Below are 17012 nucleotides of genomic sequence, written 5' to 3'. Positions count from 1 at the left end.
ATGCCTTTCTCTGTGATGTCACATCTCCCCCTTCTCTCTGCATTCTCCTCTTCTCTGTTGCCATGGATTTCACCTCCCAAATAGAACATCAGCATTTTAATCCTTGCCTCCCCATCTGTGCCTGAGATGCTAGCTCAGAATACTTGGGGAAAAGTAGGAAGTCAGTTTGGTTGCTGCATTGAGTCCATGGTGTGTAGGAAGAAACCCAGGTGAGGAATTTGATCTTGAAGCAGAAGTGATGGGAAGGAATTATAGACTCTTAATCAGAGAAACAAGAGTGAAGTCCTTCTTAGGAAAGTCTTCTGGCAGTAAACAGAAAGAGTGGAATCAAGAGAAATGGAAGACGAGTGACTGGGTCGGGGGGAAGATCGGGGGCGCGGTGGGGGGGAGAGAGCAGAGAGGAGGGCAGTGGGAATGGAGAAGAAAGAGGATGAAATGAGATTTCAAAAGAAGGAACATGACTGAGTAACTAATTGGATACAGATGATCACGGAAATTGGAGATTTAAATTTTTCTTTCTGAAAACGCAAAAAAAAAGTGGGTTAGATGGGAAGGTGAGCCACTGGGAGAGGAAGTCACAAGTCCAGTTGTTTGTTGTAGTTGTGATGTTACGAGATAGTCTGAGGGAGATGTTAGAAGCACAGCTGGAAATTGGAGACAGAGCTCCGTTCTCTCTGTGTGATGGTGACACCATGGATGGACTCAAACTCAGGAAGTGGGATGCTCAGAGAGAAGCGTCATGAGGAGCTCAGGTGAGAACAAGGCCAAGCGGAGCTCCTAGGAGGCGGCCCAAGACTTCAGGGAAAGAAGGTGCAGCATTCACCCACGGGAGGCCAGAGCTGGGAGAACGGAGATTCGAAGGAGGAGTAAGGACTGAGGATGAGCTTTAGTGGCTTTGGTGAGTGGTCCAGGAAGCTTAGGGAAGACGAGTGACACCCACTTTACTGAATGTTTACGGTGCCTGCTGCTTAACCCTCATGTGCAAAGTCAGTATTATGTCCAGTTCAAGGGTAAAACAACAAGAGGCTCAGAGAGGTTAGCCAACTTGCTCCAAGTCACACAGCTAAAATGCATGTTGTTGTTCATTCTTTAAGTTGTGCTCGACTCTTTGTGATATGTCAGACTTCCCTGTCCTTCACCATCTCCCAGAGTTTGCTCAAACTCACGTCCACTGAGTCGGTAATGCCATCCAACCATCTCATCCTCTGTCGTCCCCTTCTCCTGCCTTCAGTCTTTAAAACATATATCAGTTTGTTTTTGCTATGGCCACAAATCATCCCCCAACATAATGGCTTAGGGCAATGATCATATATTTTTCCTCCAGGCAATTCTGTGGTTTGACGGTTGGTCAGCTCAGTGGGACCCTTCTCCTGTTCTTCTTTGCTGGGGATGTTCTCAAGCTTGCCATCAACTCCAGGGTAAGGAAATAGTGGTTTGGGGGTGCCGTGGTCAAGATACATGAAGCCAACCCACAGGAGATCAGCACGGTCCTAGGATGTTAATAGATTCGGTGACTTAGAAATTAACACACTTAGAATAAATAAAATTAAAATGAGAACAGCATACCCAAAGTAACAGGGATAAAGAGTGAATCTAACGTGTGGCAGAGAGCAGTTGCCGACAGCACATAGTAACAACCACGATTAGAGCCGACGGCATTACTGAGTTCGCAGTGGGCCAGCCACTGACCCAAGGGCTTTTGTGCATGATCTCATTTAATCCCCACAACAACCCCATCGGGCACGGCTGTTAGCTTATCTTCCAGTGAGGAAACAGGCACAAAATGCCTGGGTGGCTTAACCCAGATGGATCCAGGCAGAGGAGTCGGGAGTTTGGAATGTAGAAGAAAGGTTTGATTGTATAGTTTCAGCCCTGGTGTAGATGTCTTAGAATAATGAATTCCAGGACATGAGCCTGTTACATGCTGATTAACACAAACAAAAAAGTTCTAAAGGTAAGGAGGGCGAAACTGGGAGTCGAAGATGCTGAAGTCCTTGGACTTGGCTGTTGAAGTCAGTAAGAAGAATGATGGATAATAAGGCAAAAAAAATGGGGAAAAAAAGAATGCAAACCATGTCCTGAATGCTCCAAGAAAATACAGGATGTGAAAAGTTTATGCAATACTGTGAAACAGAAAAATAGACAAACACAGGGAAAGCCATATCGTCAGGATATGCCAGGTTTTTTTTGTTTTTTTTTTTTTTATAGTAACGCTACAACAACTCCTGAACCTCAGAGGAGAAAAAGGCCAAGGTATCTTTCCTGACTAATGATGGTGGGCTGGCTGTGGGCTGTTCCCTCTTGTAACTCGGGGGTCCAAGCTGATGCAGGCCTCATTTCAATACCTGCTTCCACAATCACGGAGGCTACAAAAGAGCTAAGTCACAAGCCAGTGCTTAGGTCACTGGGTTGTACCAGCCTCAGGGGAATCTTACCCATGCCTGTAAGTGCAGGAGAACCAGAAGTAACTGGAGAAAAGTTGCTAATGACAACTGCAGAGACATTCTGGTGGATTCTCCTATGACATGGGACACACAACAAGGACACAGGTGTGGTACACGGATGGTATAGGGACCCCAGTTGAGCGTGTAGAATGAAATGGGGAACAGGAGAGAGAGAGCTGGGTGGTGAGGTCAGGTGTGGCGGAGGGAAGCAAGATCAAGGCACAGCCCGAGTCACTCTCTGAAAGGTAGTAGGGTAGATGGAGGAGGCTGTGAACAGAGGAGCCTTTTATCACAGCAGCATGGGGGGTCTCCTGATACCCCTGGCAATTTAGGAAACTCTACTTCCTCTTAGGATGAGAAGGTTCTTTTCTTTTCAGTCCAGACATTCTCCAAGTCAACCCCTGGATAGAGTACTAACATTTCAAGTGTGCGGCGGGGACTTCACCTGGGACCAGAAAGGCCTTAAGTAGGAGAAGGGACCAGAGTCTTGTTATCCCCGAGTCTCCAAGGCTGGGCATGTGCCAGATGGTTCGAAAAAAACAAACACATCAGCTCTTAATAGGTGCCTAAGCTGGACTCATCATTACAACTCTTCAGAGGATTAACTTCAGGTTTCCTAATAACTGAGACAAAAATGCCCTGGGCTACATGGTTTTCATTTTCTCACAAAATGAAACATGGATATTTATCTGCAAAGAGACACATTTAAGTGTAAATACACTCAAGGATTAATTTATTATGTGTGAATTACCAGCATAACAGACGATATTTTTCACTATGTTTTTCCAAGTGACCAGGCTAACCAAAGAAATTCTTCCGATTACCTGCTTGAGTGGCCAGCTTCACGTCGGTCACTTGGGGAGGGCTTTTAGGAAGAAAAAGGACTTTTCAGATAACGTTTGTTTGGTTTTTGATTACTTACATTCCAAAGGTGTTTAGGACCTAAAGAATGTAGAAGAAGGCACTGATTATTTTTCTACCAGATTGTCTTTCTTACATATCAGATGTTGCAGCTGAGCCTGTGTTAGAGCTCAGTAAATTGATGCCCAAATTCTTTGACAACGACCAGGAGCTCATCACCCACAGAGAATGTCAGTTATGCGCAATCCCATACTCACCCAAAAAGAGCTTTGTTCCTCAAATCTGGATAGTAGCAAGGACCAGTGCAGGTCAATTTTAATGAGAACCATTGGTGTAGGTCGGCTTCTTAAATTTCAGCACAGACATCAGAAATGGAGACAGAACACGTGTAGCGGGGAAAAATAAACAGTTTTCAGGAGCAAAGCAGCCTATGTTTCCTCTCTGAGAGTTTGGCCAAAAATGTCCTCCCATCAAAGCCAACAGGACAGGCCAAGCAGCCAAGGACTGGAAACAAAATAATCCAAATGAAGGAAAGGAAAAGATACGTTTCAGGAAGGTCACACACCACATGTGCTGGTCACAATGTCACAGCTCATTCAAGGAGAGCTTAATCCACTCTTCCCTAAAGTGCCAGCTCAAGGAGCTGGAAGATTTTCTCAAAATGTGTCTTTTCATTGAATAACTGTTGTTCAGTAGCTTCTATTCTTGCCTGGAGAATCCAATGGATAGAGGAGCCTGGAGGGCTACAGTCCATGGGATTGCAAAGAGGTGGACACGACTGAGCCACTAACATTTCAACATCTACACACTTTGCATCTCTAGGAATGGTTCTACAGGCAATGACCTATTCACTAAGGGCTGGATTTTAAATACAAGATGATTATATATGATTAATTTGAATAAAGATGTTAGTGTTCTCTGAAGCCTGTAGATCTGACCTTGGGTAGAAGACAAACCTGGCTGTAACTCCACCTTTGTTCTTGCTAACCTACCCCCAGTTAATCTGGGTTTCAGATGCTCTGTGTTTGAGGGAAGGTGGGCTCGTCCCCATCCTGGGCGTGAATCTTGATAAATCTAGATCCATCAGGGAATTCTATTCTGTTCTCCAGGGCCTGGCTTAGATAAGGTGCATGACTCAGTTCTTTTCTTAATCAGCATTACTCAAGTATACCTCTATACCTCTAAAATAAAATCCAGCAATTTTGAGCATGCAATTTGATAAGACTGATGGATGTAAACAGGCCTATAACCACTGCCACATTCACGATGTACATTTCCTTCACTGCCCCCCGAAATTCCCTACTGTCTTTGTGCAGTCAGCTCATTCCCCACCTTCCAGAAGCAACTGCTCTGCTCTATGTTACTTTGAACTGGCTTTTGTGAAGTAATCACATGTGTGGAATTGTACAGTCAGAGGTCTGTGTATCTTCTTTCATTTAACCTAATGCCCTGAGACCCTTCCATGATGCTCCGTGACTCAGTGGCCTTTGGTTCATGTGGCCGAGTGATCCCTCCACTTGCCTCTTTGTCAGTTCAGATAGCTGATAGATTTTTGGCTCCCACACGCAAAGCTGTTGTGAACATTCAAGTACAAATCTTTGTGTGGATGTGTATCACCATTTCTCCAGGAACTACCGGGGGTAGGGTTGCTGAGTGATGGGCTGGTATGTGAGAACGACTTGAGAAGCTGAAAAGTGCTTCCAAGGCGGCGTTCCCATCAACAATTCTGATTTCCAAGATTTCCAGTTGCTCCTCATCCTCGCTTACATTCGGTATTCTCACTCTTCAATACCAGTGATTCCAGTGGTGGGACTCAAAGTAGTTTAATTTGCATTTGCCGATGACAATGCATGATATGATATAACCAACAGTTTTTCATGTGCTTATTTTCCATTTGTATATCTTCTTTGGTGACATGTCTGTTCAAATCATTTGTCTTTTTTTTTTTTTTAAATTCAGGATATCTTCTTAATATTGAGTTGTAAAAGTGCTTTATGTACTCTGGATGTCAGTTCTTAAGCAGATATGCTTTAAAGCGTTTTCTACCAGTATATGCTTGTCTTTTCACTTTCTGAACAGTTACTTTTTAAAGGAAAAGTTTTGCATTTTTAGAACACTTTAAGATGTGCAGAAAAAGTGAGCCCCTCTCTTTTCCTCATTCCACAAAGCTCCTCAAACACTGACTGGCATGGAGAAGGCTTTTTTCTAGAGAAACTACAGGAGCATCAACATTAATAAAGCTAAATCTTCCAATCCATGAAGCACCCTGCATCTCTCTAGGAATGTCTACAGGGGACCAAACATTAGGTGACATAAGGGGGCTGACTCCTGACAAGCCCCCTACTTTATTATCTGGAATGTTCTATTAAATATTGTGCATGTTTAAATTAAATGAGGGAGCAAAATGAAACAAAAACACAAAGCCTTTTCCAGTAATAAGTTTAGTCATTTTATTTTCACTTCTAAAATAGGCCCAATGACAGGTTATCTATTTCATTTGTATATATATATCCTTTTGCTTGTATGGCTTATTTATTTCAACTGATGGAAAAATCTTAAAGGGATCCCTCACATTTTGAAAGCAAGCATAAAACATAAAAACTCTACTTAATACACTCTGGTGACCGAGATGGGAAGGAAATCCAAAAGGGAGGGAATATATATGGGTATGTATGGCTGATTCATTTTGCTGTACACTCAAAACTAATGCAACATTGTAGAGCAACTATAACCCAATAAAAAATAGTTAAAAGATAAAATAATAATCGATTTTAAAAAGTCATGAGTCTCCAGGGACATGGGCTAAGGACAGCTCCAAGGGGACACTGGCAGGCAAGGAGAGGAGTGGGGTGTGGATTGAAGTGAGGCTGCCGCCGGGATGGCTCAGAAAACACTTACTAATGCTCGAAACTGAACAACTGAAAAGGAGGAAGTTTCTGTATATATCAAAGAACACAGATTTTTGAGTGTTCTAGAAAACTGTATAGACTCAAGATTCTCTCTCTATAATTTCTGAGTATGCACATGTGTGAAACAGATCCTCGGAAATGTGAGGATGTGCACACATGACTATGCATTTCCCAGGAGGGCAGGTTGTGCTACGACGCCACTGCAGCCCAGGTGGGGCTGGTACACGGTGGACATTCAATATTTATTCATTGATAAATTCTTGTTCTTGCCAAAGATCCCTGTTTCCTCCCTTCTCTCCTCCAAACAGTTTTTTTAGTGAAAGGCATCATGGCCACTGAAAAGTCTTTTCTAATTAAAGTTTTATCCTAATCTGGAATAAATTATGTTGGACACATGCACACACAAGAGTACAAGAGTTTGGATGGAAAAGAGAGCCTGTTCCAGACCATGGACAGTTTGTCCAAGGCGCCACTAGATGGCGCAGCATATCCATTCAGCAGGAAATACTTGCACGCTGAGCTGCTTTTCATATGTTATTGAATCGTTGTTGTTGTCCATTTGTTAAGCTGTATCTGATTTTTGGGGACTTCATGGGCTACAGCATGCCAGACTCCTTTGTCCTCCACTATCTCCCAAGTTTGCTCAAATTCATGTCCGTTGAGTCAGTAATGCTATCTAACCATCTAATCCTCTGTCACCCACTTCTCCTCCTGCCCTCAGTCTTTCCCAGCATCAGGGTCTTTTCCAACGAGTCGACTCTTCACATCAGGTGGCCAAAGTATTGGAGCTTCAGCTTCAGCATCATTTTTTCCAATGAATACTCAGGGTGGATTTCCTTTAAGATTGACTGGTTTCATCTCCTTGCAGTCCAAGGGACTCTCAAGAGTCTTCTCCAGAACCACAGTTCAAAAGTAAGCGTCAGTTCAAATGTACCACGTGTGAATTCCTGGACAAGATCACGGCGTGAGTGTGCCATTTCACTTGTCTTGAAGAAGAAGAGGGCATCAGAGGATGAGACAGCTGGATGGCATCACCGATGCAATGGGCATGAACTTGGGCAAACTTCGGGCGATGGTGAGGGGCAGAGAGGCCTGGTGTGCTGCAGTCCATGGAGTCACGAACAGTCAGACACGACTGGGCAACTGAACAACAGTCTGACTGTCACTAAACAAGCAACACTCTCTCCTGATACCGGGGAGCACTCTGAGAACACAATCCACGGTCAAACACATCCCCACCTTCAGCCCTTTCCTGAGGATTCCCAGACGACGGCAGAGCTGTAGTCCCCTCCAGCAGCACACGCCTAGAATTCCCTTCTCCCTTCCCTCCCATCTGCCTCGCTTTTCCTCAGAAGCCCGCTGCTGCCCTGAAATCGTCACAGTCCCTGACCTCTTGCTCTGGACACCTAAACCCTTCATCAGCCACCTGCCAGGCCCACCTGCTGACACCTGGCCTGACTCTGGAAGCCACAGACTCAGAGCCAAGGCTCAACTCCTTCCCTTGGCCCCGTGGGAGGGAGGTGTCCTGGCATCTCAAGTCTTCCTCCCAATAAACGTTGACCATTTGTCAAATGCAGCATTTTACTCCATTCCCAGGGGCTCAGTGCTAAAGAGCCCACCTGCCAATGCAGGAGACACAAGAGACACAGGTTCAGTTCCTGGGTTGGAAAGATCCCCTGGAGGAGGGCATGGCAGCCCACTCCAGCATTCTTGCCTGGAGAATCCCATGGGCAGCGGAGCCTGGTGGGCTACAGTCCACGACACGACTGAAGTAACTGAACAGAGGCATCAGCAGACTAGGGGTTAATGGTTTGGGGGCCTGGGCTGGTGGGGAACTCAGCCACCAATCCTAACAATCCTATCACATTAGGGGCCCTGAACCCAAAGGCGATGATTGACATGGGTGACAGCTAGTTAACAGGATCCCATTGTGAGTGGGTTCTGAAGAAAATGTGGAAGGTGGAAGGCTGAAGGAAGGCCCAGCAGAGGAGGTGCGGCTGAGCTGGAAGCATAAAGAATTCTCTCAGTGGAGGTGTGGGAAGGCGTGGGCCCGACAGGAAGTTCTGGAGGCTTGAGTGCACAGTCAGTGGGAGTTGGCTGATTGTAAGGCGGAAGCCAAGTGGAGGATGGACCGAGAGGGTCCCCTCTGACATTCCCACCTGAACACTAAACTTTGAGGCGCCCGCAAGGGCTTTCCTGGTCTCTTGCGGGGTGAACTGTGTCTCCTCCCAAGAAAGATATGAAGTCTCGACCCCAGTCCCTTTGAATGTGACCTGGTTTGGAAGAAGGACACTGCAGATGCAATTGCTTAAGGGAAGATGGGGTCCAACATTCTCGGTAGAGAAGAAAAACAGGAATGTGATGATGGGGCAGAACCTGGAGCCCTGCAGCCGTGAGCCCAGGGGTGGCCGGCAGAGATTGTCCCCAAACACTGGAAGTTGCAGGACATGAGGAAGGGTCACCTGCACACACAGGTGCCCTGGGGCCACCTTGCTTCTGGACTTCAGGCCTCCAGGTCTGAGGGGCAGTACCTTTCTGTTGTTTTAGCGCCTCCAGCCCCACCCCAAGTGTCTGGAGCTTTGTGACAGCAGTCCTAGGAAGTGAACACGAGGTCCTCACGCGCCTCCTGGCCCCCAGAGCCTGGCCTGGAAGGCTCGCCCTGACCTCACCCCTCCCCCATTCTCCTGTCCTCACTTCCCCCGGGCTGGACTCAAAGTCCATCTGTCCCTTCAGGGAGCAGCAGCCTCAGTCGTCCCAGGCGGGTGTGTCTGAGCCCAAAGGACCCATGGGCACAGTCATGGGGACTAGCCCTTGTCCTGGGATCCCCTCTCCCGAGCAGGCCAGGAGGAAGGGCTTCACAGAACAGACCCCTTCCACCTTCGCGGCTCCATCCTGCCTCTGGGCCCTGCCCCCTGAGTTTCCAAAGCACCAGGCCTGAGCTGTGGGAGGCTTCGTCTTGAATAACAGACTTAATTGTGAGTCACAAGGGTCTTGACCTTGACCTTCTCATATTCAAGGTCTGAATGTGAGATGGTTCTAATCCTTGAAAGTGATAGTATCAGCTTAGGGGCATACCCAGACCTTGGAAATAGGGATCAAGTGTGCATGTGTGAAGACAGAGTGGGGAGAGCAAAAAAGTTCCCTTTTCCTTGTCCCAATCAAGGTCAGTTCATTCCATAAATGAGTTAAACACACAGTGTTTTCTCCCTACTGACTTTATTATCTTTAGTTTTTGAAGAGCTTGCATTTCAAATAATCCTAATGACACTGAATCTATCTTAATTATAACCCTTCATCTCAGGGCAGAGAGATGTCCATGGAAGAATTTTCTAAATTTCTTAATTAACCTGAGATGACTTTATTTTGCCCAAGACTGTGCTCTGAAACCGTTATGAGATATTCTATACGTGCTACCCCAGGGTAATTTTAGAAAAAAAATTTTTTTAACTATACCATAAAGCAAAAAACAAGAACAAAAACTACAGCAATAACCTGCTAAGTGACGAAAGATCAGAAAGACTGAAAACAGAAGGCAACAACCAGCACTTAAATGTCCAGATGTGTAGAGACTCATATCCTGCACACATCATTTCCATGTTTTTAACCTACTCAAAATCTAGTTTTTGATGGTGAAGGTTTTATAAGCAAAGTTTAATTTAGTACTATGTGGCTACTTATTATTTACTTTATTTTTCAAAAAAAGTTAATCCTTCCTCTAAACAGAGAACAGATCTGAAGTTTAATGAGTAGAAGAAGCTTCCCCTGGGAGGAAATATTCATCTTTTCCTCTGTTTCCCTTTATGCTCTGTCCCTCCCAGCAGAGGAGACTCCCCTGGAGATGCAATGAGCCTGTAGGTTCCTCACTGTGGTCCCCACGAGGCCGGAAAGGGACCCGCACTGTCGTCACAGGGTCCTAAATGACATCCATCTCACGCACTTGAGATGATTTACCTGCAATGGCCCAAGAGCATCCTGTCTTTTCACTCCAACTTGTCTTTTCCAAAATATTCGTTAAGGTCAAGTGGGATTTGGGAGGCTGTGGGCTTTTGGGGGATTTGATCCAGGCAAAGTCAAGCTAACGTGGGTTCAGGGGATATGGTCTGAGGTGTTGCTGGGGGAATCTCTGGCCTCTGGCTGGTTCTTGATGGATGCTGTCATTGGGGGGCAGGTGGGTCCCTGGATTGCCAGGGCTGTCTGAGGACCACAGAGAGTCTGGGGTTGGGACTGCCTGAGGACCCTGGGGTCTTCAGCCTCGCCCTACCATGAAGCCTGGGCCCCTCTTCACCTGCATGGCTCCTGGGGACCTGCTCCTCCAGACCCTCTCTGCACCCCAGGTCCACGCACACCACTCAGCACTCCCCCACCAGGGCCTCCTGAGAAGACCAACCCGGATTCTCATCCGGAGCTGCCACCAAAGCCGTGCCAACTTGGAGACTATATCACTGATATCACTGTTGGTGCTTTTCTAGAACTTTCTCCCCCCAGGGATGGTAGTGGGTGGAGAGCAGCTATTCCTTTCTTTGCTCCTCGAGGTTCCCTGAGAGAGGAAATGAGGAGGCTTCTTTCTGGGTTCCTTCTGGGAGTCTGTTCTAGGCTCCTTCTGGATGTTTCTCCTAGGCTTTCTCCCCAGGGAGAGAACTCCCCAGCAGAGTTCTCCCTGAGTTCGTGTAAGGAGGGCTGGTGTGTATTCAGGACTCAGTATCTGCACACTGGGCTTCCCAAGTGGCACTAGTGGTGAAGAACCTGCTTGCAAATGCTGGAGATATAAGAGAGGTGGGCTCGATCCCTGGGTCAGGAAGATCCCCTGGAGGAGGGCATGGCAACCCCCTCCAGTATTCTTGCCTGGAGAATCCCATGGACAGAGAAGCCTGGAGGGCTACAGTCCCTGGGGTCACAAAGAGATATGACTGAAGTGACTTAGCGTGCATGCACCTTCCCACTAGTCTGCTGTTTCCCGGAGCTTCTAGAAACCCCTGCTCCTCACCCCAGCCTCTCCCATGTGACCTCCAGCTCCAGGAATGCTCAGGTCCTCTGAGCGCTCAGGAGACAATCTGATAAGGTGAAATGCAAGGCTGAGTTATCTCCCGGGCACAGGGGCTGGGTAGACAGCCCCAGATGCCTGTGGAATAAGTGCAGAGCGGGCACTGGGGCCACACACCTGTCGGAACCAGGCTCTTCCACGCCAGGCTCTTTTGGGACTGAGACCCACACTGTCTCAGGAGGACCTGTCTCCTTCCGCCCAGCTCGTTGCATTGATGTGACTCCACTGTTCTCCTGAGTGTGTTTACTATTCCAGGAAGCGCCTGCTCAGAAAGCTACAGATTCCTTGGTCTTCCCATATCTTCCTGAAAGACCATCGGCTTTTCAACAGAGAACATTGTAGATAATTTACACCCCAAGGCACTGTCAAGCCCTGCCTCTGAAGCTTAAGCTGCTGTGTCGAACAATCCTAATGGTGAATCTGGTGCGCTCACCTGAACTTCATCAAGACTCCTTCACATGAAAACCCACCTTAACCAGACGTCGGAATCTCAGTGAGGATCCCAGCTTTGGCCTCGTCCCTTCGATTCTTCCCCCCACCCCAACCCAGGCCCTTCCTCGCTCACCCCCACAATAAGAAGAAACACAACTTGGTCTGCTTATCAGCAGATTATCTGGGTGATATTTCTGAGGAGCTGGAATTTGATAACAGCAAGAAAAGAGGAAAAGAGAAGTAAGAGTTCTCCATGCTATACAGTGGGTCCTTGTTAGTTACTTTATATATAGTAGTGTATGGGGAAAGAATTTTTTAAAACGTGGACATGTATAGCTGATTCACTTTGTTCTACGCCTGAAACTAACACAACATTGTAAAGCAACTGTTTTGTTCAGTAGCTCAGTCATCTCTGACTCTTTGAGACCCATGGACTGCATCACCCCAGGCTTCCTGGCCTTCACTACCTCCTGGAGTCTGCTCAAACTCATGTCACTGGAATCAATGATGCCATCCAACCATCTCATCCTCTGTCGTCCCCTTCTCCTCCTGCCCTCAGTCTTTCCCAGCATCAGGGTCTTTTCCAATGAGCCAGTTCTTTGCATCACATGGCCAGAGTATTGGAAGGACATCCTGGGAGTGAAAGCTCTCTGCTGTGCTGAGGGTAAGGGGTGGGATGGGGTGGGGGGGATGTTTGCTCCCCGCTTCTGTAGCCATTTGGACCCCAGAAGAAGCCAGAACTAAGATTCTGAAGGGACAGAATGGTCTAGCAAGCCACTGGAAATTCAGATCTAGGTGAGCATAGGAACGCTTTCACATCGTCAAGCTGTGAGGATTAGGAATATCCAGATTCTTTGAACTGAATAGGGAAAAAAAAAGAAAAACCTGGTTAACTGACAACATTTTCATGGCCGTTCTTTCTTTAATAAGCAATTTTGAGACCATTTACTATGTCCCTTTTGACCTACAATGCCTTTCAACTTTAATGAATTTCTTGCATGGAATTTTTATAATTTTTACTTTTTGTATTAGAGTAGTTAGTGTTTGATGATGGGCCTGAAGCCAGCTGAACATGCTTTAGAAGTTTCCAAGGTATCTGATTGAGTTTATAAGCTTCTTTCTCAGAGCTTCTTTACTGCCTCTCTGAAGGATTAGAGAGTTTGTTCATAGTTGTGCTGAGCTTGACATGATAATGAAACAATCAGAAAGGAGCCTCACAGACAGGGCTGATTCCTCAGCTGCCTCACTGAGTAATGAAGGACCAACAGCGCCCCCTAGTGAAATAACAGGGGTACTAAACGTTTCTATGGCTTCCGGGGTGGCTCAGATGGTGGGAACCTGCCTGCCATGAGGGAGACTGGGGTTCGATCCCTGGTTTGGGAAGATCTCCTGGAGAGGGGAATGGAAACACACTCCAGTATTCTTGCCTGGAGAATGCCGTGGACAGAGGAGCCTGGAGGGCTAGAGTTCACGAGGTTGAAAAGAGTTGGACCTGGCTGAGCAGCTAACACTTTGACAAGGAAAAGGAAAACTGAGATATGCGAACATACATTATTGTCTTACTCTTACTTAAAATTCTGTATATTTTGGGACTTTTCTGGTGACTTGGATGGTAAAGAATCTCCTGCAGGAGATGCAGGTTCAATTCCTGAGTCGAGATCTCCTAGAGAAGGGAGAAGGGAATACTCCAATATTCTTACCTGGAGAATTCCAAGGACAGAGGAGCCTAGTGGGCTACAGTCCATGGGATCGAGAAGGGTCAGACACAGCTGAGTCACTAACACTATTTAAACATTTCTATGAGCTAACGTCAGAGTCTTATTACATCAGCTCGAATTCAGGATCATACCTCTTTCTATTGCAGATCTTCAAAAGTAGAATCAAAAACTATCAGTAAAATTTCTGATTATCAGGAATAAGTTAAACAATATATTAACTATTATATTTATAAATGGAAGACTTTATCACATACTGCACTTTATGCATTATTATTATTTTTGAATAGTTCACTTAAATATTTAATATTTGGCTGCACCGGATCTTATATGCTCCATCTTTGTTGCGGCGTGTGAACTCTTAGCTGTGGCATGTGGGATCTAGTTCTCTGACCAGGGATTGAATCTGGACCCCCTGGCACTGGGAGTGTGGAGACTTAGCCACTGGAGCATCACAGAAGTCCCTCATACACTTATTTACATAGTCTTCTTGTTCTTCAGTTACAAAGTCATATCTGACTCTCTATGTCCCTATGGACTGCACCACGCCAGGCTTCCCTGTCCTTCACTATCTCTCGGAATTTGTGCAAACTCATGTCTTAAATCTGGGAAGAAAAAAAAAAAACAACAGATAAAAGTAAATTTGTCTTAGAACAATCATTCATCTTCACTTATCAAAACATAGTCATAAGGGCTTATTAAAAGAACAGCAAATCTTGAAAGACTACTGGTAAGATCAAAATATTTTGACTGGATTTTCATGAGAAATTAATAAATATGGCTCAGAAACTGCCACTAATACATTTGGGGAAAATTATAAAATGCCAAGAAAGAAACACATATTCTGTTTTTCTCTTCTCCAGGTGTGAATAGTGCTTAGTAGAGATTGGAATCTTCCTGACTGTTTTCCCTACCTGGTTCATTCATCAAAATGGAAAATTATTCTGCATAACTCTCAAGTAATGCATGACAAGAGAGAAGTGATTCCCAGAAGACTTTAAAATTAAATGAAAAGAGATCCAAAGGCCCAAATTACATCGAGCCACAAATTACATACAGAAGTCAAATCAATAGGATTTGACCAACTAGTGGAAACGGCTTGACAGAGAAGAAATTACTTCTTTCAGATCCTACTAATTGTTGAATAGAACACATATTCATGGAATTCATTCACAGTTGAAGTGCATTCACTGGATAGGTTAGAGAAAAGCTCTTATCAAACTACACTTTTAAATATAAGCAATAGAGGGTTGGTTAACATTTAATATTAATCTACCATTTGGGGGCATTCAATGAAAAGAGCAAAGTTCAAGCTTTGAACCAGGAAGCAAAACATTCAAAGTTGGTTGGATTTTCAGGCAGAAATACAAGTCTAATAGTCCATGTTGAGTTATAGAGTTCTGATGCAGACATCTAGAAAAATGAGTTTCCAAACAATTAGTTTTCATCAACAGTATCTGATGGGTCTAAGAACGCAATTTAAATGCGTGTCATTTCTGGAAAGAGATCTAAATTTAGAGCCTTGCTAATGTCCAGCATTATCCTCCCAAGCCTCTTCAGATGCACCTGTCCTGACCACGGAAGTCCATCCAACTGGGGGGAGCTCACCGCTTCCGGCTCAGGAGTTATTACAGCCTGCCTCCCACTTGCCTGCTTTTAATCCTTTGTCTCTCCCTGGTGACCTTGGTTCTTTGATTCTGTTGTTTTTCACCCTCTCTCAAGAACTTTGCTATGGCAACAAGAAAAGGAAGCATATTTTCCCAAAGTAACATCTTTTCCATCATTGTAAATGAGACTATGTTTACACATGATCACTGTTGCGATAACAATGAAAAGACAGTGGAAAGTTTGTGATTCCAACAGTCTGGATACAAGATACCCTGACCAGTTCTTCCACTTACACCAACAAAATCTGCTGGGCTACAAAATAACTAAAGATATTGATAAACTAATAAGAATCTTTAAAAAATGATACAAATGAACTTGTTTACAAAACAGAAACAGAAGAAACAAAACAGAAGAAACAGAATCCCATGGACACAGGGGCCTGGTGGGCTACAGCCCATAGCGCTGCAGTCTGACATGACTGAAGCAACTTAGCACACACATAGAGAAAACAGATGCCAACTTGAATTGTATTTTTAGCAAAAGGAAAATCTACCAGAAATGAAAGTAAAATAAGCTAATTTTCAGATCAATGAAAACTCTTCCAACTGGTGTGTGTGTGTGTGTGTGTGTGTGTGTGTATATATATATATATTTTTTTTTTTTTTTTGCCATGCCCCAAGGCATGTAGGATCTTAGTTACCTGATCAGGGATAGAACCAACACCTCCAGCTTTGGAAGCTGGGAGTCTTAACCATTGGACCACCAGGGATGTGCCTTCTAGCAGTAACGTTTCTTAATGAAATTTTGAAGGCAGCATTTCATGAAAAGGAAGGCGACTTCAAATGTAGATCTGAGATGTAAGAGGGAGTACACGGAGGGATAAACCTATGCAAACAATAGCTGTGTAAAATAGTATCAATCAACTCTGTAGGATTTAAAAAAACAGGATAAAAAATGCACTACAAAAAAAGAGTATGCAAAGTTATGGTGTTCCAAATTCTTTGTATCATTTGGCAAAATTGTTTTTTTTTTCCATTTATTTTTATTAGTTGGAGGCTAATTACTTTACAACATTGTAGTGGTTTTTGTCATACATTGAAATGAATTAGTCATGGATTTACATGTATTCCCCATCCCGGTCCCCCTCCCACCTCCCTCTCCACCCCATCCCTCTGGGTCTTCCCAGTACACCAGGCCCAAGCACTTGTCGCATGCATCCAACCTGGGCTGGTGATCTGTTTCACCCTAGATAATATACATGTTTCGATGCTGTTCTCTTGAAACATCCCACCCTCGCCTTCTCCCACAGAGTCCACAAGTCTGTTCTATACATCTGAGTCTCTTTTTCTGTTTTGCATATAGGGTTATCGTTACCATCTTTCTAAATTCCATATATATGTGTTAGTATGCTGTAGTGGTCTTTATCTTTCTGGCTTACTTCACTCTGTATAATGGGCTCCAGTTTCATCCATCTCATTAGAACTGATTCAAATGAGTTCTTTTTAATGGCTGAGTAATATTCCATGGTATATATGTACCACAGCTTCCTCATTCATTCATCTGCTGATGGGCATCTAGGTTGCTTCCATGTCCTGGCTATTATAAACAGTGCTTCGATTAACATTGGGGTGCACGTGTCTCTTTCAGATCTGGTTTCCTCGGTGTGTATGCCCAGAAGTGGGATTGCTGGGTCATATGGCAGTTCTATTTCCAGCTTTTTAAGAAATCTCCACACTGTTCTCCACAGTGGCTGTACTAATTTGCATTCCCACCAACAGTGTAAGAGGGTTCCCTTTTCTCCACACCCTCTCCAGCATTTATTGCTTGTAGACTTTTGGATAGCAGCCATCCTGACTGGCGTGTAATGGTACCTCATTGTGGTTTTGATTTGCATTTCTCTGATAATGAGTGATGTTGAGCCTCTTTTCATGTGTTTTTTTGCCATCTGTATGTCTTCCTTGGAGAAATGTCTGTTTAGTTCTTTGGCCCATTTTTTGATTGG

The 17012-nt window shown here is 44.9% G+C and overlaps 1 long non-coding RNA gene across 1 annotated transcript; it reads left to right on the top strand.

Moving 5' to 3' along the window:
- The first annotated feature begins 84 nt into the window (after positions 1–84).
- Positions 85–15387, top strand: LOC110127704 (uncharacterized). The gene is made up of 3 exons (XR_002310886.2): positions 85–209; positions 1325–1418; positions 14266–15387. It is a non-coding gene; the product is annotated as an uncharacterized lncRNA (long non-coding RNA).
- The last annotated feature ends 1625 nt before the right edge of the window (positions 15388–17012 follow it).

The sequence above is a fragment of the Odocoileus virginianus genome, chromosome 22 (genome assembly GCF_023699985.2).
Source record: "Odocoileus virginianus isolate 20LAN1187 ecotype Illinois chromosome 22, Ovbor_1.2, whole genome shotgun sequence".
Taxonomy (NCBI): domain Eukaryota; kingdom Metazoa; phylum Chordata; class Mammalia; order Artiodactyla; family Cervidae; genus Odocoileus; species Odocoileus virginianus.
The sequence above is the reverse complement of the archived record's forward strand: the minus strand, read 5'-3'. Positions and strand labels throughout refer to the sequence as shown.